Source organism: Narcine bancroftii, chromosome 11 (genome assembly GCF_036971445.1).
Source record: "Narcine bancroftii isolate sNarBan1 chromosome 11, sNarBan1.hap1, whole genome shotgun sequence".
In the NCBI taxonomy this organism is placed as follows: domain Eukaryota; kingdom Metazoa; phylum Chordata; class Chondrichthyes; order Torpediniformes; family Narcinidae; genus Narcine; species Narcine bancroftii.
In genome coordinates this window covers 38,829,504-38,852,891 of record NC_091479.1, presented here as the reverse complement: position 1 = coordinate 38,852,891, position 23,388 = coordinate 38,829,504, and the positions used below count along the sequence as shown (strand labels likewise).

Below are 23,388 nucleotides of genomic sequence, written 5' to 3'. Positions count from 1 at the left end.
AAGGTTTACTAGAATGTTGCCTAGGTTTAAGCATCTGGAGTATGGGGAGAGATTGGACAGATTGGGTCTTTATTCTTTGGAGCGTAGAAGGTTGAGAGGGGATTTGATAGAAGTATTTAAGATTATGAAAGGGATAGACAGAATGGATGTGGATAGACTATTTCCGTTAAGAGGAGGAAAGTTTAAAACAAGAGGACATGAGTTAAGAATTAAGGGGCAGAGGTTTAGAGGTAACATGAGGGGGAACTTCTTTACTCAGAGAGTGGTAGCTGTGTGGAATGATCTTCCGGGAGAAATAGTGGCGGCGGAGTCAATTGTATTATTTAAGAAAAGGTTGGACAGGTATATGGATGAGAGGAAGATGGAGGGTTATGGGCATTGTGCAGGGAGGTAGGATTAGAAAGGGGTGTTTGGTTCAGTGCGGACTAGAAGGGCCTAATGGCCTGTTTCTGTGCTGTAATTGTTATGTTATGTTATAATACACAAATATAGAATTTCCACTAATACCAAATTTCTTTTGTAATTCCTCAAAAGAACAAAAATGTCCTTCAAAAAAACAATCAGATAAATTTTTTATTCCTTTCCTTTCCCATTGTTTCAAGGTGATATTGGAGACCAAAAAAGGAACAAGTTGATTATTATATAATGGCAATCGTCCAGACCATTTATTTTTGAGCCCCAATTTGTTAAGTTTACTTGTCCATAGATTCAATAAATGCTTCAATATTGGTACATCATAAGTTCGTAATAATTTTTTATTCCATCGAAACAAAAACTCATGAGGAAATTTTTCTAAAATAACCGCCATTTCTACCTTTGCCCAACTGAGCGGATCATCCATTTTCATTAATGCACTAAGAAATTTAAATTGAGCTGCTTCATAATAATACTGAAAATTCGGTAATCTTAAACCTCCAAATTAGAAATCCCACATCAACTTTCTCATCGCTACCCTCGGTAATTTTCCCGTCCATAAGAAGTCTCTAATTGCTTTATATAAATCCTTTAAAAATTTTGTTTAAAAAATAAGGAATTGATTGAAACAAATATTGTATTTGAGGAAAGATATTAATTTTTATAGTATTAATCCTCCCTAATAAACCCAAATGTAAATATTTGCACCTAATCAAATCTAATTTAATCCTTTTTATTAAAGGAAGATAATTAATTGAATATAAATCTTGAAATTCCATATTAACATTAATTCCTAAATATTTAATTTGTGAAGTCCACTTCAAATTGGTAATACTTTTATATATTGAATAATCATCTTTACAAATTGATAGAATTTAACTTTGGGCCCAATTTACTAAGAAAATCTATTCAATAAAACCTGCTTGATAAACATGTATTAAATGTGATAAATACTTCGCAAGTCTATTGGCCAATACCTTAGCTACTATCTTATAAACTACATCTTACAAAGATATTGGTCGATATGAGGTAACTTTCATTGGGGCTCTTCCTTTTTTGTAATAACTAAGTCTAGGTCTAGAAAAGGTTTCTGGAAATGGTTTTGCTCTTCTGTAGCTTGTTTAAGAACATCCACCAAAACATGAGACAAGACTTCATAAAATTCTTTATAAAACCCTCCTGTAAACCCATCTTCTCCAGGTGATATTCAATATAGCTTCTTCAATTTCTAAATCACTGAAAGGAACTTCCAATTCTGACCTACCTTTATCGTCCAAAACTGATAACTCAAAACTACCTCAAAAAGACTCAACACGTTCCTCATCCTGACTTACTTCAAAAGAATATAAATTCTGGTAAAATGAGTGAAATTCATCATTCATTTCCTGAGGATTAAAAGTGATTCCTGAATTATTTCTTATCGCATTTATTGTCCTTGATGCCTGTTCAGTCTTTAATTGCCAAGCAAAAACCTTATGCGCTCTTTCTCCTTACTCATAGTAATGCTATTTGGATCATTGTATTAATTTTTCATGTTTATATGTTTGCATTATAGTATAACAGTTTCAACTGAATCAAAAAAGTCTTTTTATCCACGGTCGAATTTCGTTGGATTTCCTTTTCTAACATTGTTATTTCCTTCTCCAAATTTTGCCTCTCTGCCAAATGCTGCGTCTTAATTCTTGCAGAATAATTGATTATCAGACCTCTTAAATAAGGTTTTGAAGCATCCCACAAAACAAATTTATTTCTACTGAATATGTATTAATTGGCAAATAAGACTGAATATGGTCTTTGATATAACTTAGAAACTTTGGTTGCTTCAATAACATCCCATTAAATCTTCACCGATAAGGGGTCTCTACATTATGGAAACCAGAACATGTGAAGGTGCACAATCCTTTATCCAGAATCCTTGAGGGGGGGGGGTAGGTCACTGTGTTCCGAATTTCAGATTTTTCTGGATTTCGGAAAGCCAGATTTAAGCCCACCCAAATTGAGCTGCTGTATCCATCCCCAATCCCTTCTAGTCACACTGCCATTTTCCCCCCACCCCTCACCTGCCTGACTCACGCTGCCATCTCTCTCCCCACTTACTGATGTTTGGAGCTTTCCAGATTTTAGATGTCTGGAAAAAGGATTGTGTACTTCTACTTAACAATGAGGAATGATCCGATTAAATCCTATTCATATACTCTGCATGTATAAATCTACCCTGAAATTGTGCTGATGTTAAGCAAAAGTCTATTCTCAAAAAAGGATCATGTCTGGGTGAAGAAAAAGAAAAGTATTTTTCCGTCAGAATTAACTCCCTCCACATTTCCACCAAATTCAAATCTTTCATTGAGTCTAACATCCATTTAGCCATTTTGGTTCTTTGTGAAGTTTTTGGAAATTTATCCAACACACAATTAAAATCCCCACCAACCAAAATATTTTCATTAGCTTGACCCAGATCAAAAAGTTTCAGAAATAACGTCTTCATTATTTTCATTGGGTGGATAAACATTCATCAAAGTCCATGCTTCAGCAAAAATTTTACAATTCACCAACAGCTCTCTACCCAATTTGGCAGAGAATGATTCCAACTGAAACGGTATCTTCTTCTGAACCAAAGTTGCAACTCACCTCTAGCTTTCGAATTAAATGGAGATGAAAAACATGTCCAACCCAATCTCTCATCAATTTCATATGTCCTTTCTCAGACAAATGAGTTTCTTTCAAAAAGGCAACATCAACCTTCATTTTCTTTATATATGCCAATATTCACTTCCTTTTCATCGGATTATTAAGTACTTTAACATTGAAGGTCACAAAATTTAAATGAGGCATAACTTAATTTCCTCTTGAGATTGGCACTTCACAGAGCAATTACATATTTTAAAAAACCTAACCCCCCCCCCCTTTCAAACAATAAGAAACCCCTGTAAAAAATGTAAAAATCTACAAGTACAAGAGTCGGACCCCCCTCTGTGGACCAGCTGCAGTTAATACCACAAGTGGCAGATGACTTTAGAAGTAGCAGAGTCAATCACCACCCCCCAACCGAACATTAAAACATCCCATTGGTAACACACACATTGAGCTTGAGCTTCATCTTCAACATCACTCACCAATTCTGATTCCAATTCTTTTCCCTGTTCTGTTCCCAATTTTAACCTCGGGCATTTTCCCCATCAATTCCTTCAAATCTAGGAAGGAATTTGCAAAAGATAATGCACCATAAGGACTCTCAAAACATTAAGACTGATATGGCCCATAATTCACCTTAAATATCGTCAGATACCGAAAAGTAAACTTATACCCTTTCTTCCACAGAACTGCTTTGACCAGATTAAACTCTTTCCGTCACTTAATAATCTCTCGACTTAAATCAGCATAAAATAAAACCCTATTGCCTTGAACCATCATTGGGCTTTGATCAAGGCGAGCTTTCTGAACTGCAAGCCGCAATATAATTTCTCTATCCTGATATCACAAACATCTTAAAAGAACTGCTCTTGACATTTGACCCAGAAAAGGTTTTCTCCTTCACACCCTATGAGCCCTATCTAAAAAGACTCGACTCCCAACATCTCTGGAATCCATTTCCAGAAATAATTTTACAGGATCTGAATCATCAACATCTTCCGGCAGACCAACTATCTTAATATTATTACGAGAACTTTGATTTTCCAACGAATCAATTTTTTTAAACAAATCTCTCTTCTGGACGTCCCAGCCTGTAAACAAATCGTCAATATGATCCATTCTCTCCGCATAATGGTGCACACGGTCCTTACAGTCAATAAAAACGTCTTCTATCTTCTTAAATTGATCTTGTCCAGTGTCCACTGCTGTTAAACTCTTATTAATATCAACTTGAATAGATGTAATTTCTTCACACATACCAGCCATTTATTTCCTCCATAACAGCAAATTGATCATTTAAAGTTTCAAAACCTTAGTTCACAGAAGACATCATCTTTTCATTTTGTTGGATCAGTTCTGTAGACATGAGGTTGACTTCCATCCCTCTTACAGGTGCCTTGAAGTCTGGGGAAGGTATCTGGTGAAACAACAGCTTTCATTGGAGAATGAGATGTTCTTCAAGCCTTAGGCCTCCCTTCATTGAGTCCAACTGCAGCAAGTAGTAAATCTTGCTCTTCTTCTTCTCGAACTTCTGAGTTCTCCTCCTCCACCTCTTCTCTTCCACCTCCTACCTGGCAGCCGGACTATGGATCGGTTCCAGAAATTATTTCAAGCGAGAACATCTTCAGATGCACCGCTGCGTACAAACAGTCCCCTTCCTGGTAACTCGTGCTTGCATTCGGGCACTCACGCCCCACTCTCCTTAGTCAAGCCTGGCTCGTGTCGAATTCCACACTTTCGCTCCTCCTGGATCGGCCAAAGTTCTCGGTGCTATCTTTCATCTCCAGATGTGCAGAGGATGCAGATGTTTCTTCCAGCTGGTCCTGACTTGCACGTTGAGGCTTCGGATCCATGTCTATCTTGTCCTGAGGTTCCTTCTGGAAGGTTGTCCTTGCTTCTTCTGCACTTTTCACAGGTTGACAACCTAGTTTTTTTCTAAGTTGCTTGTTATGATATGGTATTGTATTTACTGACCACCACAGGCATGGGCTGCCCCCCCCCTCCTGATGTCATCCTCTCCTAGACTCCTCCCCTGTGACCCAGGCTATAAAGGTCAAGCCACCTCTTCCTTCCCTTCACTTCCCTCACTTGGACCCGGGCCTGCAGTCTTGTGTGTAATAAAGCCTATCATTCCCCTCAGTCTTTGTCTCTGTGATTATTGGGCCAACTGGTCGTGCCCAACACTGCTTTTTTCCTTTCTTCATTTCCAGAATCCTATTGTAGTAAATTTCTGTTCAAAACATTGATAAAGTCAAAAAAGTCACTACAGTTTGAGTATTGAACAGTTCAGTCAGGGAGAGGTGACTTGTCACGTCTTTTATCAACGCCATCTTGCCACGACCCCCGCCCCTCCCTTCAGCTGACTCCTTGAACACCATCCAATCCACGGACTCTAGACACTCCTGCAGCTGTCTTCCCTCCCGTGACCACCTTCTGGTTGTCCTGATCACATAAGTGTTGTGAGCAATTTTAGGCCCCATTTCTAAGAGAGGATGTGATGCCCAGAGGTGGTTTACAAGAATGATCCTGGGGATGAGAGGAATAATGTTTGAGGAGCATTTGATGGTTCTGGGCCTATACTCGCTCGAGTTTAGAAGGATGAGGCAGGACCTCATTGAAATCTGATGACTAGTGAAAGGGCTGGATAGAGAGAGGATTTTGCCAGTCGTGCGAGAGTTTAGGACCAGTGGGCATAACCTCAGAATAAAAGGATGTCTGCTTAAAAAGGAGATGGAGAAACCTTTTCATCTGGAGAAGTGATTTTCAAACTCCTCCTCCACACACCCACCCCCACCCCCGGATCATATTCCACTTAATCCCTGTGCCAGAAGTGCTCTGTTAGTAAGGGATTGCTTAAGGTGGAATGCGATTGGAAAGAAAAAGTTTGAAAACCTTTGTTTTAATTGTTCCTCATTGACTTGTTCTGTGCGTGGTTTCATAACTCCAGAGGAAATGGGCCAATGACAATTTTTCTCAAGCAAAATATTTCCTTCACAATTGGGTCCACTGCAGTCTTTCTCAGCCTTTTTTCCCATTCATATTACACTTTAAGCAATCTCTTACTCATTTTTCAACACTCCAAGGAATAAAGTCCCAACCTGTTCAACCTTTCCCTGTAGCTCAACTCCTGAAGATCTGGCAGCTTCCTAGTAAATCTTCTCTGCACTCTTTCAATCTTACTAATACCCTTCCTGTAGCTAGGTGACCAGAACTGCACACAATACTCCTAAGTGGGCCTCACCATCATCTTATCCAACCTCATCATAACTTCCCAACTCTTATTTTCAATATGTTAATTAATGAAGGCCAAGATGACAAAAGCTGTCTTTAGAACCCTGTCGTCCTGTGACACCACTTTCATGGAATTATGTAACTATGTTTTATCTCTTGTTGCAGATTTGTATAACTTCTCTGTTCAATTTCATAATGTTGGCTTCTGGACTATTTTATTGAGCCCCTTGATCTAGAGAGTTCTGGCAGAGCAAAACAATTTTGTTTTCTTTTGTCAGGTCAACTTTTGTCACATTGATCCAAAAACAAGTATTTTCACCATTCCTTCATTTCAGATTCTCTGCAGCTGTCGTATTGTACCTCACAGTGACGGCATCGTGTTTGTCTTGTTTATCCTTTACCCCTCCATCCAGACAGATGTGTTGATCAATGAGTGGACTCCACTCATCCAGCACCACTGCCATTTCTGCTGCTCGGGCTTTTCATCCCACGTAATCAATTTGTTATTTCTCTCTCTTCTTTTTCTCAGCAAAGAGAATCAGGTTTATTTGATCATCTTTCTGAATCCCAGTGAAAGGTTATCGACCTGAATGTTTTAACTCCGATTATTTTTCAAGTAGATAACCTGCTGAGTATTTCCAGCATTGAGTTTTTATTTTACTGCCTTGGTGTATTACTGAGTGCTTTGAATAGGAGAAGAAATGTGGTTTGTGTTAAGTAAAGATGACTAGATTATGGGGTGGATTTAGAAAAATAGACGTAAAAGTGGAGGGTTCATGGAAATAGTTAATACATCTTTTCGATTTTTGGAGTCTCCTGTTGGAAAGCGCGGGATACTCACGGGGCTTCATTCAAACCCGCTGGCAGCAAACTCTTAATGATGTCCCACCTATTCCCGTGGAGCCCAGCACATATAGCCATATGACAGTTTACAGCACAGAAACAGGTCATATTAGCCCTTCGATTCTGTGCCAGTTCACATGAACAACTCCACTAGTTTTCCCCTCCAACACTCTGGCCATATCCCTCCAACTCCCTCATATCCATGTACACATCCAACCTTCTCATAAATGACAGAAAGGACCCTGCCGCAATTATCTCTTCTGGAAGATCATTCCATTCTGCCACCACTCTCTGAGTGAAGAAGCATCCTCTCACATTCCTCCTAAAGTTTTGCACCCTTACCTTGAACTCATGCCCTCTTGTTCCAACCTCCCCTGCCCTCAGGGGAGAGAGTCTACTTACGTCTAGTCTATCTATTCCTTTCATAATTTTGAATACCTCTATCATAATCCCCTTCATCCATCTACGTTCCAATGAATAAAGTCTCTGTCTCCTTAATCTTTCTCTGTACTCGAGATGTTGTAAGCCACGTAACATTTTTGTAAATCTTTCCTGCACCCTCTCCACCTTATCTATTTCCTTCCTATATTTGGAGACCAGAACTGAAAACAATTCTCCAAACCTGGCCTCACCAATGCCTTAAACAGTTGCAGCATCACTTTCCAGCTATACTCTAGTCTATGCTATGATTTATGAAGGCCAGCAGACCATATCTCAGGATAAGACCCACTGTCTTAACGTCCCTCATATGCAAGATTTTGCCTCCCATCTGCACAATTTCTGTGCTTTCTCCAAGGTTGATCTTGTCATGAGATACCATCAGATCCCATCCATAAGGAAGACATTCCTAAAACGGTGATTATTACCCCTTCTGGGCTTTTTGAATGTCTTTGGATGCCACTTGAGTTGAAGAATGCTGTTCAAATCTGCCAGCACATTACAGGCACTTTGGGCAGAGATTTAGGGTTCCCTTCGATCTACTTGGATAACATCTGGTAAAAACAATGGCATCACGAATATGCTGTCCAGACCGACTATATATCATATTCAGTGTGACATTGATATTCCTGAATTAGCCAGTGTCCAGGCAATGGACCCCGATGTTCAGGCATACAGTACGGCCATTACTAACCTGGACATACAGCAGGGGGCAGCACAACTGGGTGGCCAACCTTACTTTGTGACATGTCTTTGGGCTACATTAGACCAATGTTTCCTGCATCTTGTAGGAAACACCATATTGACTAGATACACAGCTTATCTCATCTGTCCATCAGAACATCTGTCAAGCTCATGTCAAATAAATATGTATAGCATGGACTGAGAAAAGATGTCGAGCAATGGGTTTGCATATGTACCTCCTGCCAGACTGCCAAGATTCAGTGCCACACTAAGGTAACTCTTCAACATTTCCCGACGGTATGCAGGCAGTTGGAACATGTGCATGTGGACCTGCTTGGATCATTGCCAGAATCTCAAAACATGAGATACATTCTAACAGTTGTAGAACATTTCACGTGCTGGCCAGTGGCCGTCCCGTTGCCATCCAGTGACACTGAGACAAGGGCCAGAGCATTCATCGTCAACTGGATTTGGTTTTCCCACATTAATTCAGTCCGCAGAACACAATTCACCCTCATTCCCACTGCCAACTGAAGTCCACTTTTAAGGCCTGACTCACTGGTCCCAGTTAGGTTGATGAGTTGCCATGCATTCTTTTGGGAGTGCACACAGCTCCAAAGTAAGATATGTCTGCATTTTCCGCAGAGATGGTTTATGGTCTGGTCCTAACAGTTTCATGGGACATTGATTTCACAACCAATTCTGATCTGAATATCCTTCAGCAGCTTCGACATGGTATCGTGATCAGCAAAGCTTTTCCTACGCATTGGCTTGGATCCCCTTAACAGAACGTGCCCCACCACTCCTGGACGCTGATGTTGTTTTTGTGCGCAGACAGGACCCAGGAATGCTGTTACAACGACCGTATGAGGACCTTTTCTGCGTGGTGAAGAAGGATGGGTTTGAGTATACTTTGGACATTGGGGGACATTCACAGCTGTTTAGTTTGGACAGACACAAGCCTGCCCATGTGGATCCCGCTTCACCCATTCAGTGCCCCCAGCCCAGACGATGAGGGTGTCCACCTAAGGTGCATGCAGCTGGTGTTTTACTTTCTGGCGACGGTTCTGGGGGGTGTAGCAGCTGTGTAGCGGGCCGAGTGGGCAAGTTTCTTTGGCGGGCACATGAAATCGTAAGGCAGACAGCTGGGAACTCATCCATTTAATTGACCACATGCACGTGGTGCTGCGTGCCAAGGAACAGCACGTTGGTCTGTGATTTCTCCTGCCGGAAGGTGCGGGACACTCACAGGGCCCGTGGATCTGCAGCAAACACATAATGATGTTCCACCTTGACCCATGGAGCACAGGACACGCTGTAAATAGAAGAAGCCTGTAAAGACTGAATAAAGCAGTCTTGTGTTGATTAAACTGGTATGTGTGTGTGTGTGTTGCTTCAATAGCTCTGTCGAAGTAGCCGCTACATATATAAATATTTGGAGGATTATTGCACTTAGAGGATACTTTTCATCCATCTCACAGCCTGTGGGAAGAAGCTATTCCCCAGCCTGTAAGTCCTGATTTTGATGATGGACGTGGTAAAAGATGCTGCTCACTAGATCAAAGTGGTCTTTGTGCTATTCCTTGAGCCCGATTTGAACAACACTCCCAGTAAATGTCATCTACAGAAAAAGGGAGACCCCAGTGATCCTCACGACTCTGCATCATTCCTGTCTGATGCTTTACAGCAACTAGACCGTCCAATGGTGCAGCCAGACAGTAGACTCATCTGCGCTCCTGTAAAATCTCAGGATGAGAACCGTTGGCCTTAACCTCCTCAGCCTCCTTGGGAAATGTAGGCCCTTCCTGACCAATAAGGAGATGTGATTGTTTTGTGTATTAATTCATGTGCTGTATGGATGGGAATTTTATGTGATTGTATTGTCTATTCTTGCTCTTCAACAATTTTTAGTGGATAGAAAAAGCGCAAATCTAAATAGGTCATATGCATGAATTGTAGGCTCTTGAGATGTGCAGAACAACAAAGGGATTTAGGAGTTATGGTAAATAGTTCCCTCAAGGCTGACACTCAGGTAGATGGTGTGGTGAAGAAGGCATTTGGAATGTTGGCCTTCATAAATCAGAGTATTGAATTCAAGAGTAGGGAGGTTATGATGAAATTGTACAAGGCATTGGTGAGGCCAAATTTGGAGTACTGTGTCCAGTTTTGGTCACCAATTTATAGGAAAGATATAAACAAAATAGAGAGGAGAGAGTGCAGACAAGGTTCACGAGAATGCTGACAGAATTTCAAGGTTTGAGTTACAGGGAAAGGTTGTGCAGACTGGGGCTTTTTTCACTGGAGCGTAGAAGATTGAGAGGGGACTTGATAGAGGTGTTTAAGATTTTAAACGGGACAGACAGAGTAAATGTGGATAGACTTTTTCAATTAAGAGTGGGGGAGATTCAAACTGGAGGGCATGGTTTAAGATTGAAGGGGTAAAATTATAAAGGGAACATGAGGGGAAATTTCTTTACGCAAAGGGTGGTAGGGATGTGGAATGAGCTTCCGGCAGACAGTTGAGGCGGGATCATTGGTTACATTTTAGTATAGACTGGATAGTTACATGGAGAGGAGAGGACTGGAGGGGTATGGACTGGGTGTTGGTCGGTGGGACTAGGAGGGTGGGAATTTGTTATGGCACTAGTTGGGCCGAACTGGCCTGTTCTGTGCTCTAAGTGGTTATATTGTACCTTAGGATGTACAATCATGTACAGATTGTCTTTAAATAGTCATTTGGCCCAGATGTCTATTCAGTCCAAGAATACTTTCGATTACAGGCAGATTTTGAACAATAACGCCATTGATTCTTAAACAAACATCGTTTTTAATTTTCTTTAAACAAAAAAAAACAGGATCAAACTTTAACTTATCACTATTAACAGCCTTCCATTACCCACTTCTAATTCTAAGCGCAGGTGTATTTAATGTACATAAAGTTCTTTGACACAACTCCAAGTTCACCGGTGTCTATCAATTCTTATACTGTGCACAGAATTCAACATTTATGAATTTTAACCAAGCTCTGGTGCTTAAAAGTAAATGTGTACCCTCCAGGAAGGCTCTTATTGGTTTCAGAGAGGAATTGCTTGCTCATTGGACACACATAAACTGATTCCCTCTGATCAGCCACTTTGGTGTCTTGCCAAAGAAACTTGACCCATCAGGGTTTTCCAAATGATAACCTCTTCTGCAGTTCACCATAGAGTTCCTTTTGTTTCCCTTTTATCAAGTGAAACATCATTTCTGTCCAGCTATTTCCTCTTATATGGACAACAAAATTTTTCAACACACTGAACTGAGAACTCACACCCCGTCTTCAAAACAAGATGCCAGCTTGCCATCTCTCTCTCTCTCTCTCTCTCTCTCTCTCTCTCTCACTCTCTCTCTCTCTCTCTCTTGCTCTCTCTCTCTCTCTCTCCCTCTCTCTCTCTCTCTCTCTCTCTCTCTCTCTCTCTCTCTCTCTCTCTCTCTCTCTCTCTCTCTCTCTCTCTCTCTTTTAGAAAAAGCCTATTTGGTCTCTCCTCTCTGCTTGCAAAACCACATGAACTTCTTAGAACAGCAAACTGGAACCAGCCAGATTACTGCACCGGACCCAAACTTCTGAGTCCATTCATCTGTTCCTTTAAAAGCAATGATCAATTTACACCTGCTTTTGAAATTCTTTAGTAAAACAGTCTCCTTGTTTTGTCTTTGCAAAGGCTCTTGGTGCCTGAATGACTCACTCTCAGCCAAGCTCTTACATTTTAAATAAGAGCTGTATTGTGAAGTGTATGAGTTTGTTTGTGACCTAAACGACTTCTCCAATCCATCTCTTTCAAAAACATCTCTATATACAATATAAAATATATAATCTGTCACAGGACAGACGCAGCAGAGGAGTTGTGATAAAATCAACGGTGTCTTGCAAAAATAAAAAGTGGGAAGAGGTATAATCTGGTGAGTGGAGTTTGTAATAGTTTGAAACTTGAACCTCTCTCTGTATTTCAGGAGACAATTTACTGTCATGTAATTAAAAAGTGTCATTTCACACAAAATTGCTTTTTTCCTGCTGTAAGACAGACAGACTCACCTCTGGCAGAAATTGCCTGAAATGCCTCTTGCAGTCAGAGAAAGACTGAGTGCTCTCCCCCCCACCACCCCAAACCCTGGGCCAAGTCACTGAGGGTCTGTGGATTCTCTTTCAATGCTCACAGACCATCCAAGTCATTGGGAATGCGAGCTCCAGTTTTGAACCTCTGACATAATTAGGAACCATTTAGCACTCATTCATATCCCAGGTCTAATACCTGACATCCTTTTAGCCAGTTCTGACCCACTTTAGCAATCCACTGCCTGGTGTGAGTTCCTTGATTGCTTTGTCCAGAAGCCCGCAGCCTGTGTGGGTTCCTCTCCTCAAGTCACCAACAGCCTGCCACCTATGTGGGTCTTTCAGTTGCAGAACCCCTCACTGGTCTGCTTCCTTGGTCACTGACCCATGGATTGAATCCTCTGCTTCTGAGATGTTGGTGGGGTGTGGTCTTTCTGTTTTACGGTGCCCTGCACTAGTCCTCCACTTCCACAGAGTTCGCGGTGGTGAGGAAATCTAACAAATCTAAATAAAAAATTTTGAACTTAGAGTAGAATCTCACATCTCTAGAGGGATGGAAAGGGCATTATTACAAATTGAAGCCTAATATTTGAATATTCAGTTGCCAAATTTGCAAAAGCATAGAGTATATATTTCTCAAGCTATATGTAATTCTTTCCAAAGGAATACACCTTTGAATATTTGCATGTCATCTTGGCATCCCTAAAAAAAATATCTATATATATCTGATTTCCAAGTAAATGCAATACATGTCCTCATCACCGCTAACGTTAATTTAACAAATTTCAATTGGTATATTAATAGATTTAATTTGGGCCTTGTTCCTTCAATATTTCCTTATAAAATTAAGGTCAGATTCTGCGGAAAAACATATCCTATAACTTGCTCCATTAATATTGTAATTCTCCCCAAAAAGATCTTGCATTAGGACAAAGATAAGTTGAATGCAAGAAAGTTGCAACATCTTCAGCACACCTAAAACATTGATCTGATAATTCTAATTTTATTCTATTCAATTTCACTGGTGTAAGAAGTAACTGTAGAAGAAAAACTAGTTGTGAATTCCTTCCTCACTGCTGCAGTGTGGAACTCTGGTCAATAGTTCCAGACTGCTGAGTTGAAGTGAATTAATACATCTCCACTGGATCACGTGATCTCTATTGCCAAATCATCTTCCTGTAGAGCTTTTCAAATCCAACAGCCTGAGTCACCTGACTCCAGGGGCAGCTTTCAGATAAAATCCTTGCTGACATCTGCTACATGACTGATGTCAAAACAATTATACTGAACTAATTTGTATCTTACATTGAGATCCTTATATGGATCTGCCCATATTTGCCAATCAATTACAATATTCAGATCCATTTCCCACCTTTGTCTCAACTTATGAACTCCTCATTTAAAAGTTCCTACTTGTAATAATGAGGACATCATGGAAGTAAACTTTTTAACACTTCCTCTTATAAGGAATTTCTATTTCAGTACAATATGTTTGGTCCTAACTTATCCTTCAAATATGCTCTTAGTTGGAAATAGCAAAAAAGATTGTGATGAGTTATCCGATATTTATTTCTCAGTTGGTCAAATTACATTAATTGACCCCTTTCATTACAATCTTCAACATTTATAATCCCCTTACGAAACCAGCAATCCAGAAATTGATGATCCTTTAAAAAAGATACGAGGATTTTGAATCAAAGCTATTCTGGGTGATGTACATCCACTTACACCAATTACATCATTTATTTTATTCCATATATTAATCAAATGTTTCAACAATTGTGTATCTTTACCACCAACCATTAATTTTGATTCCCACTTGTACATAAATTGTTCTGCTTTTCCCGCTCCTATTTTATTTGATTCTATTTTAACCCTTTCAAAAAAAGAAGCAAGAAATCTCATTTGAGCTGCTCCATAACAATTTTTAAAATGAGGAAGCTGCAGTCCTCTCAATGCAGAATTTGCATTGGGTTATTTGTAACATGGGATTCAATTGGAAATGGGTTCACGTGACATAAAACCACGATGCAGAATGTTTTCTAAGAATGGAATACAAGAGGAGGGTTGACTAGGTCTCCAACAGGATATAGATCACAAGATATAGGAGCAGAAGTAGGCCCGTCGAGTCTGTTCCACCATTCTTCCACTCACCCCCACTCCTCAACTTTCTCCCCATAACCCTTGATTCCTTGTCAATCTCTGCCTTAAATACACCCAATGACGTCACGTGGGTTTCACGACCCACTGACACAATCAATTTTTCCACATTTGTTTTAAATTGACACCCTTTTATCCTGAAATTATGCTCTCCTGTCCTAGAATTCCCTACCATGGGAAACATCTTTGCCATATGTACTCTGTCCAAGCCTTCCAGCATTTGAAATGCCTCTGAGGACCACCTTATCCTTCTGGACTCCAACTAGTACAGTCGAAGAGTCGACAATTGTTCCTCATACACTAACCCTTTCATTCCTGATATCATTCCAGTAAATCATCTCTGACCTTCTCTAACACCAGCACATCTTTTCTCAAATACAGCACCCAAAACTCGAATTCTGATTGAATGGAAAGGCAATTCTCCAACGACACTAACACAACAGTTACATGATATTATGTCTTGTTGATATTTACCACTCGGGAAGGTTCTTGTTGGTTTTCAGATAGAGGTGTGTTGTTCAGCGAAGCATTAGTGTTTTTGTGACTCAACGTACCAGCATCTGAAGTCCGCTATCTCTTCAGAAAAGCTCTGATAGCTTTAGCATGGAGCAGAGCTGAACCACGACTTTGCAGGTGTTTAAGGGAGTGTGTGGGCAGGGTTTGTTCTGGACCAACAATCTCACCAAATGACTCTGTTTGAAATCAAGATTCAAACCATTTTGAGGAATACAACAGGAATTGTTCAACAAGAGCCTGGTGTTCCTTGAGGAGTTTTCTTTCAATAGTGGAAATGATTTTTTTTTAAAGCCCGTTAATCTTCCTGATACAGATCTTTGTATTTAACTTTCAGGTTGCTATCTGTTGTTAACTTGGAGGCCTTTAATGGGGTGACTGGGTGGAATCTTTGCTTTAACCAAGCAGTTCGCTTGCAATTTTCCAGCTGTGGGATGCGGTGCAGTTGCTTGCAAGTTTAGCAAGTGGGATTATGATGTGAAACTGCAACTCACAGCGTCATTTTTGTTTTTGAAAATGCGGATGTGAAAATTTTAACTTTGGTCTCCTTGGTTTGCTTAAGTTTATAGAGGAGATGTTGGGTCAAGCTGAGAAGACAGAGTTGGATGCCCATTTGGCGAATCGGCTGGGCAAAGCAGAAAGCACAAAACGAGGGGCTGAAAAATTAATGAAGCAAACTGAAGTGCCGTTGAACCCAAACCCAGGTAAAGAATTTAATTTGAGCAGCAATACTTAAGAGATCAAACGATTTGGGCTTTTAGTGGTGTCCTATTTAAATGAACAAAATCTGATTAGAATAGAAGTTTATCTAATGTTTGGAAGTTGCCACAAAAAAATGGAGCATATAAATAAGATGTTGTAATTAAGATAAATGAACAATACAATGAGCCTGGTGTCACAGTATCTGCTTCAGTCTACAGTACATCACCATTAAACCTGATCCCCACTTTACTCCTGGTGTCAAATTATCTACCTCAACATACCGTAAATCACTGTTAAACTTTCTCCCCCTGTGAACCTGGTGTCACAGTATCTGACACAGTTCATAGTATATCACTGTTAAACCTCACAAATGTGAATTCTACGATAAAATAATGCTCCCCTTCTAAGTCTCACAGTATTCTAATCCCCACCTATTTAAAAAATTCCAAAAAAGAGAGAAAAATCAATCCCAAAACAAGCTACTCAAAAGTAGTAGCCCCCTAAAAATTTGGGTGTGGTAAAGTCCACAAGTGGCAGGTGACTAAAGGACTCAGTGTCACCCACCCCCAGTCAGACTTTCACAAAGTACTGAAACAAAAACATTCAACCCAGTGATTCCAGTCCCAATGATTGTTCCGGATCTTCAATATCGAGAAGACTTTGCGTCAATTCAACTTTTTTCCCATTCTTTCCATATTTTCCAATCTTCCCATTTCCATTCCCATTGACCCTTCCCATCGGTGACAATGGTGATGATCGCCCATTTCCTCATACATCTGGCAATGAATTAGCAAATATTAAAGCATCATGGTCATTCTACAAAAAACTGAGATAGAAAATTCCCATAAAAATCTTTCAATACTGCCGCATGACGAAAAGCAAATTCATATCCCTTTTGCCACAATACTTCTTGGGCTGAATTAAATTCTCGGTCTCTTCTGATAATTTCTTGACTCAGATCTGCATTAAAAAAACCCTATTATTTTGAACCATCAGTGGATCCTGATTTTGCCGTGTTTTCTGCACCACCAATCGGAGGATCATCTCTCTGTCTCGATATTTAAAACAGCGAATCAAAACTGCTCGTGGTAGTTGGCCTGGAAACGGTTTCTTCCTTAACGCTCTGTTCGCTCGATCTAATTCCAGTCCATCTTGAATGAATTACCTGCCCTACACTTCTGGGATGCATTTCTTCAAAACCTTCACCGGATCCGAACCTTGCATATCTTCCGGAAGAACTATTATCTTAACATTATTTCTATGACTTTGGTTTTCTAATGAGTCAAACTTCTTCAATAATTCCTTCTTCTGAATCCCCCAATCTACAAAAGGATCTTCCACTATTTCCATTTTTTCTCTATTACGCTCCACTTGACTCTTGCATTCAAGAAAGCCTCCTCAATCTTTTTAAAATGATTTTGCACAGTATCCACTGATCGTGTCCATCTCGTAACATCACTCTTAACTACATTAATATCTTGCTTCATAAAAGTTATTTCTTCACACACAGTGTTCATTTTAGTTTTCATTTCCAAAAATCCTTGAGTCATCTGATGAGTCATCTGCATTGATATATTTGACATATCTTCCATGAGCTGAGCAATCCCTTCCAGAATTGGAAACACAGAATCCAGTCCAGGATCCATCACCTCCCTTTGAGGCTGACCTTCTTTTGCCGCAGTCCCCAGTTCTTCAAATTCTAATGAAGTTGATCATCTTCTTCCTCCATAGCAATAGGTCCTCTTCCGGTGCTGCTGCGGGTCTGGACACCCGACACAGTGTGCCGACCTCGTCGGTTCACCATCGCTCAGGCTCCCCCACAGCTCACACCTTCTCCAAAGGTTCATGGACCCTCGACGCACTGTGCATGCCCCGTAGGGCCAACGACTGCGCAGGTGTGTCTTCTGATGCTACACTGTACCTCTCTTGACCACCAGGCAATGCTGCAGGCTCAGCGGCCTGTCCTCGCTCAGCTGGCCCGCCCTCACGCCTGTGTTCATGAGTGCACGAGTCAAAACTGCTGAACTCATCGCTGAACTGCTGCCATCTTGCGATAGCGCAAGTTGTGCCGACGAAATACTTCGCCAGGCAGGAATCCTCTGAGGCTTGGAGACGCCAGTCGACAACTCCGTTGCTTCAAGTTGAACTCGGACATAATTCTTCAACACTTTTTTAAGGTAATTTCTTCTGGAACTGAGTTTTCGATTTTTTCACATTTGTAGCTATTTTGATCCTCCACAATTCCAAAGTCTATAAACAGTATTTTTAATCACTTTTACAACTTTTAAAATCGAGCATTTAATAGTCTAACTGGGGAAGGGTGGAACCACATGTCTACCCTCTGCACCATCTTGTCACAGTATCTGACACAGTTTATAGTAAATCACTGTTAAACCTTCACATTACTGTGAATGCTGACTCTCAGTTTCTGCCTCAATCTACCGTTCATCAACGTTAAACCTTCTCCCCCTGTTAACTTCATGTTAAAGTATCAGCCTAAGTTTACCACACATCACCATTAAACCTTCTCCCCATTGGGAGACCGGTTTTACTGTATCTGCCACAGTTTATCGTACATCACTATTATACCTTCTCACTACTGTGAACTCGGTGTTACAGAGCCTGCCACTCTACTGTACATCACCAGTAAACCTTCTCCTCAATGTGAGCCTGGTGTTACTGTATCTGCCACAGTTTCTCCCCAATATGAAGCTGGTGTCACCGTATTCGCCAAAGGTTATCGTACAACTCTGTTCAACATTTTCCCCACTATGAACCCGGTGTCACAGTAACTGCCTCAGTTTCCCATACAACACCAATAAAGCTTTTTTTCCCCACTCTGAGCCCAGTATCAATGTGTCTACGTAGTCTCCTGTACATCACCATTAACCTCCTCCCCACAGTGAACCAGATTTCACAGTATCTGCCTCAGTTTATTGTACATCATTTTAAAACCTTCTTTCTACTGTAAACCTGGAGTCACAGATTCTGCCTTATTCTACCATACTTCTCTGTTAAACCTTCTCAGTACTGTGAACACAGTGTCTCAGTATCTGCCAAAGTCCTCGACTGTACATCTCCGTTAAATATTCTCCAAACTGTGAACCTGGGGTCACATTGTCTGATACAATTTATCGTACATTACTGTTAAACCCGCCATATAAGCTCCAGATAACGAAAGAGGAGTTCTCGCATCTGCAGGAACTGGGGATCATTCGTCGCTCTGACTGCCCTGGGGCTCACCGCTCCGCCTGGTCCCAAAAGCCTCCGATGGCTGGCACCCCTGCGGAGATTATCGACGGCTTAATGACATGACAGTATCTGACCATTACCCCATCCCTCACATTCAGGACTTTATGGCCAATCTGCATGATATGAGAGTATTCTCCAAGGTCAATCTGGTGTGCGTGTATCATCAAATCCCATAGCACCCCGACGACATCCCCAAAACGGCCATCATCACCCCCTTCGGTTTGTTCGAATTTTTATGCATGCCTTTCAGGCTCAAGAACACCGCCCAGACCTTCCAGCACCTCATGGATACAGTGCGCAGGGATTTGAATTTTGTGTTCATTTATCTGGATGACATTCTTGTCGCCAGCAGAGACTGGGCACAACACAAGTCTCACCAGCACACCCTCTTCTCCCGACTGGCCGAATTCAGCCTAATGATCAGCCCGGCCAAATACCAGTTTTGTGCAGAAGAAAATTTGGATGGGATGAAACTAATCCAGAATCCATTGCACAAGATTGGAAAAATTAGATTGAGCATCTTCAAATACTTGGAAGTTTTGACGTCAACAGACTTTGGAGTGGCCACATTTGCTCAGTTACACCATTTTTCTGATGTAAGTGAAGGTGGTTTTGATCCTGTCAGTTACTGAGTCCTGTGAAATAACCAAGTGCGAGTAGATGGTGGATTTGTAATGGGAAAAGCCAGAGTGGCTCGATTAAAGTCGGTCACAAGACCTTGAATGGAATTGACTGCTGCTACTATGGTGAGCAAAATGGACGCTATGTTAAGAAGAGAATTACAGATGGAGTTAGCAGATCCTGTGTTTTGGACTGATAGAACATCAGTGCTTAAATATATAAATAATGAAATCATGAGGTTTCATCTCTTTGTGACTGACAGAGAGAATGAAAACCTGGACAACAACAAATGGCAGATTTACCACAGGACAGAGTTTCACCTGATGAATTCCCATTTACATCCGTGGAAATTGATTATTTTGGTCCTTTGCAAGTAAAGTGAGGACGAAGTGTTGAAAAACGATATGGAGTTATTTTCACTTGTTTGACTATGAGAGCAATTCATATTGAAGCAGCGTCATTGCTTGATACAGACTCTTTTATTAATGTTCTTTGGCGTTTTATTCCTAGACCTGGTCAAGTAAAAGAATTATGTTCTGATAATGGATCTAACTTTAAAGGAGCTGAACGAGAATTATGAAAAGTTATTCAAAATGGGAATCAACATCAAATTCATGTTGCATTACTTCAGAAAGAAGTTAATTGGATATTTAATCCACCCATACTTATGGGTGTGGTACGGGTAAGGGTTAGTTGGTTGTGGAGAACGTTTACAAAGGTCTGTACTGGGCAGTACTGGGCAGCAATGCTTAATGTTGTAATGGATGCGGAAGCTCTGGGAAGGGGTAAGGGAGGGACTGGCCAGGAAGTCTGCAGATGCTGGGTCCGAGGGCAATGCACAAACATGCTGGGGAAACTCATGGATAGTTTTGTGAGGAGCAGGTCCTGCATCACGAGTCAAATTGAGTATTTCGAGAAGGTGTCAAAGGAAATAGATGAAGGTCAAGGTCTGTATGTGCTGCACGTGGATTTTAGTAAGGTGCTACAAGGTCGTCATGGTGCCCTCATTCACAACGTCGGTAGGCATGGGATCCATGGAGCCTTGGCTGTGTGGATTCAGAATTGGCTTGTCTGCAGTAAACAGAGGGTAGTAGTAGATGGAACAATGACTAGTGGCTCTCCAAATGGATCTACTCTGGGACCCCTCATCTTTGTGATTTTTATGAATGATGATGGGAGTGGAAGGGTGGGTACGTCAGGGGATCACACAGAGGTAGAGATGTTGTAGACAGTGTAGAAGGTTGTCATAGGTCATCCAGTTTGCAGAGAAGTGACAGATGGAGTTGAATCCTGTAAATACAGATGTACTTAATCAAGCAACTGGTACAGGTTAATTTCCAAAGTCATTTTCAAGGGCACGAATAAAAGTTATTCCAAAGAAGGTTGGAGACCCATTAAAATTAGCTTCATATAGACCAATATCTTTATTTAATGCGGATTACAAGAATGTGAGGGCAGAGCACTTGGTTAATGGCAGGATTATGAACAGTGTGCAGGACTGAGATATATTTATATCCTGCTCCATAAATCGCTCAAGGTTGCTGTGCAAATTGAGAGGGAGTTTAAGATGGTGTATTGTGTGCTGGCATTCAGGAGTCAGGGGATTGAGTTCAAGAACTGAGAGGTAACGCTGCAGATGTACAAAATTCTAGTCAGACCACACTTGGAATATTGTGTGCATTCCTGGGGCGAGAATACCAGTGAACGTCTAAATAAGGTGAGATGAGGGAACTTTAGACAAGATGTGAGGGGGATATTTTATTCACACAGAATGTAGTGGATGGCTGGAATACATTGCCAGGGGTAGTAGTGGAGGCTCATCCAAAAAAGGCATGAAAAATATTTTAATATAGGGACAGGAATAAAAGAAAAACAGAAGGTACTGGTGAGAGGGAGGGAAGAGTAATATTGTTGTGGGGTAGGTTCAGATGGGTCAGCTGAAGGGACTCGACTGATCCATCCATGATTTGTCCAGCATCTTGCTGCCATGTCGTGGTGAACCAGGGTGTTGCCTGATGGAGACACGGTACTCTGAGCTCTGCAGATATAGATTGTGGTTTTCTCCATAACACACTTCCTCAGGTAAAGCAGAGGAAGGGAAAGGCCCTAGTGTGCAGGGGTAGGGAGGGGGTGATGGGGGAGGAGTTGGGGCCCCCCATAGTCATCATGATCAGGCCTCGGAGACGGCATCTCTATCACTCGTATTTTCTTCCCAGGAGAAGGAGCGATCTCAGAGACAAGACACGTCCAGAAGAACATTGCATTGCAGCTGAACAGAGGACAGACAACATCATGATGGCCTGAACCCCTCCCCTTCTCCCTCTGGCCCTGCCAACTCTATTCACCACCTCTTCCATATCCCTTCACCCACTTCCCCTCCCATTTCTCCCCTACCTCTCCTCCATTCCAATCCCCTCCCACTCACCTTCCCTTTCACCTACCCTCACACCTATGCCCTAAACTTAGCCCTCCTCCCTTCACCTCCCCTTCCACTCTCCTTTCCTCCTCCCCTTCGCCTCCTACCCTTCCCCTCCTCCCCTTCCACTCCCCTTCCCTTCCTACCCCTAACATAGGGGAAGGAGTGATAGGGGAAGGAGGTAGGAGAAGGGGGGTAGTAAGAGGGTAGGGGTAGGTAATGGGGTAGTGGTAGGGGGTGCGGGTATGGGGTAGGGTTAGGGGAAGGGGGTAGGTGTAGAGGATAGGGGTAGGGTTTAGCTTAGGGTTGGGGAAGGTGGGTAGAATTAAGATAAGGGTCAGGGATGGGTAGAGGTACAGTTAGGTTTAGGGTTAGGAGATGTGGGCTCGGGTTAGGTCGAATATGCTCTGCCACTATTTTCCCCAAGCAGAGAGACCCTGGACCCTTGGCAGCATTGGTGCATCATAAATGTGGGCATATGGGGGCACTATGATGGACAGAGGATCTGGGGGTCTCATGATGTTGCAAGAACTGTGATGGCCAAATGCCCTATTTGTCAGCAATTAAAACCAAGGGCCACTTTCGCTGGGGTTCGGGAGTTGGCCAAGTCTGATAAATTGACCATATCAGGCCTCTCCCCTGCCAAAATAAAAAGTGATATGTTTTCACGATGGTCAGCACATACTCGGATGTCCTGCCAGCGGGCCGACCAAGCACCATTTAAGCGTGCTCCATATGTGGAATACCCTATCGGGTAACGTCTGACCAGAAATGGGTGGTGATTCCAAGTTTTTGGGGCCACCTGCATATCCCCTACCACCCACAGGCATCCAAGATCAATGAGTGAATGAATGACCTGTTCAAGGTATCGTATGTGACAAGTTGATTGTCAAGTTTTCTATCCATGAGTGGTTGCAAGTGTATCGATTAATCCGGCGAGGTTGTGTCTGTGTGTGTCTTTTACTCCTCGTGCGACTTCACTACATGTGTCAATAAAAGACAACTGTGTTCTAATTCGCCACCCTTGGGAACACTCGAATCTGTTTCACACACATAATAATTGGTGCAGTGAGCAGGGTCCTTCGAGTTCCGACTGAACACAGCAGCAGTGGAGTTGCTTTGGAATCGGGACAGGAAATCTAATGCAGGCAGGGAGAACAAGATCTGCGGGTGGACTGACGAGAGTGCAGGGTTGGGGAGCTTGGCAAGCATGCTGGCGGACCACGGCAAACTGGTAGACTGGTCCAAGCTCCTGGATCCACATCTTGAGAAAATAGGTCACCACGTGTTGTCCCACTTCAAGAAGTCGGGGTTCCCAAAATCTAAGGGGAATCAGAGGGTGCCTTTTGACTGCCAGTGTTTCTCCTGAGAAACCAATGTGAGATCATAGAAA

At 41.8% G+C, this 23,388-nt stretch overlaps 1 long non-coding RNA gene across 1 annotated transcript in view; it reads left to right on the top strand.

The window, feature by feature from the left end:
- Positions 1 to 21,826, top strand: part of LOC138745276 (uncharacterized) — a 342,228-nt gene extending 320,402 nt beyond the window's left edge. The window contains exon 4 of the long non-coding RNA XR_011346126.1: positions 21,796 to 21,826. This is a non-coding gene — a long non-coding RNA (uncharacterized lncRNA). The remainder of the gene's footprint in view (positions 1 to 21,795) is intronic.
- The last annotated feature ends 1,562 nt before the right edge of the window (positions 21,827 to 23,388 follow it).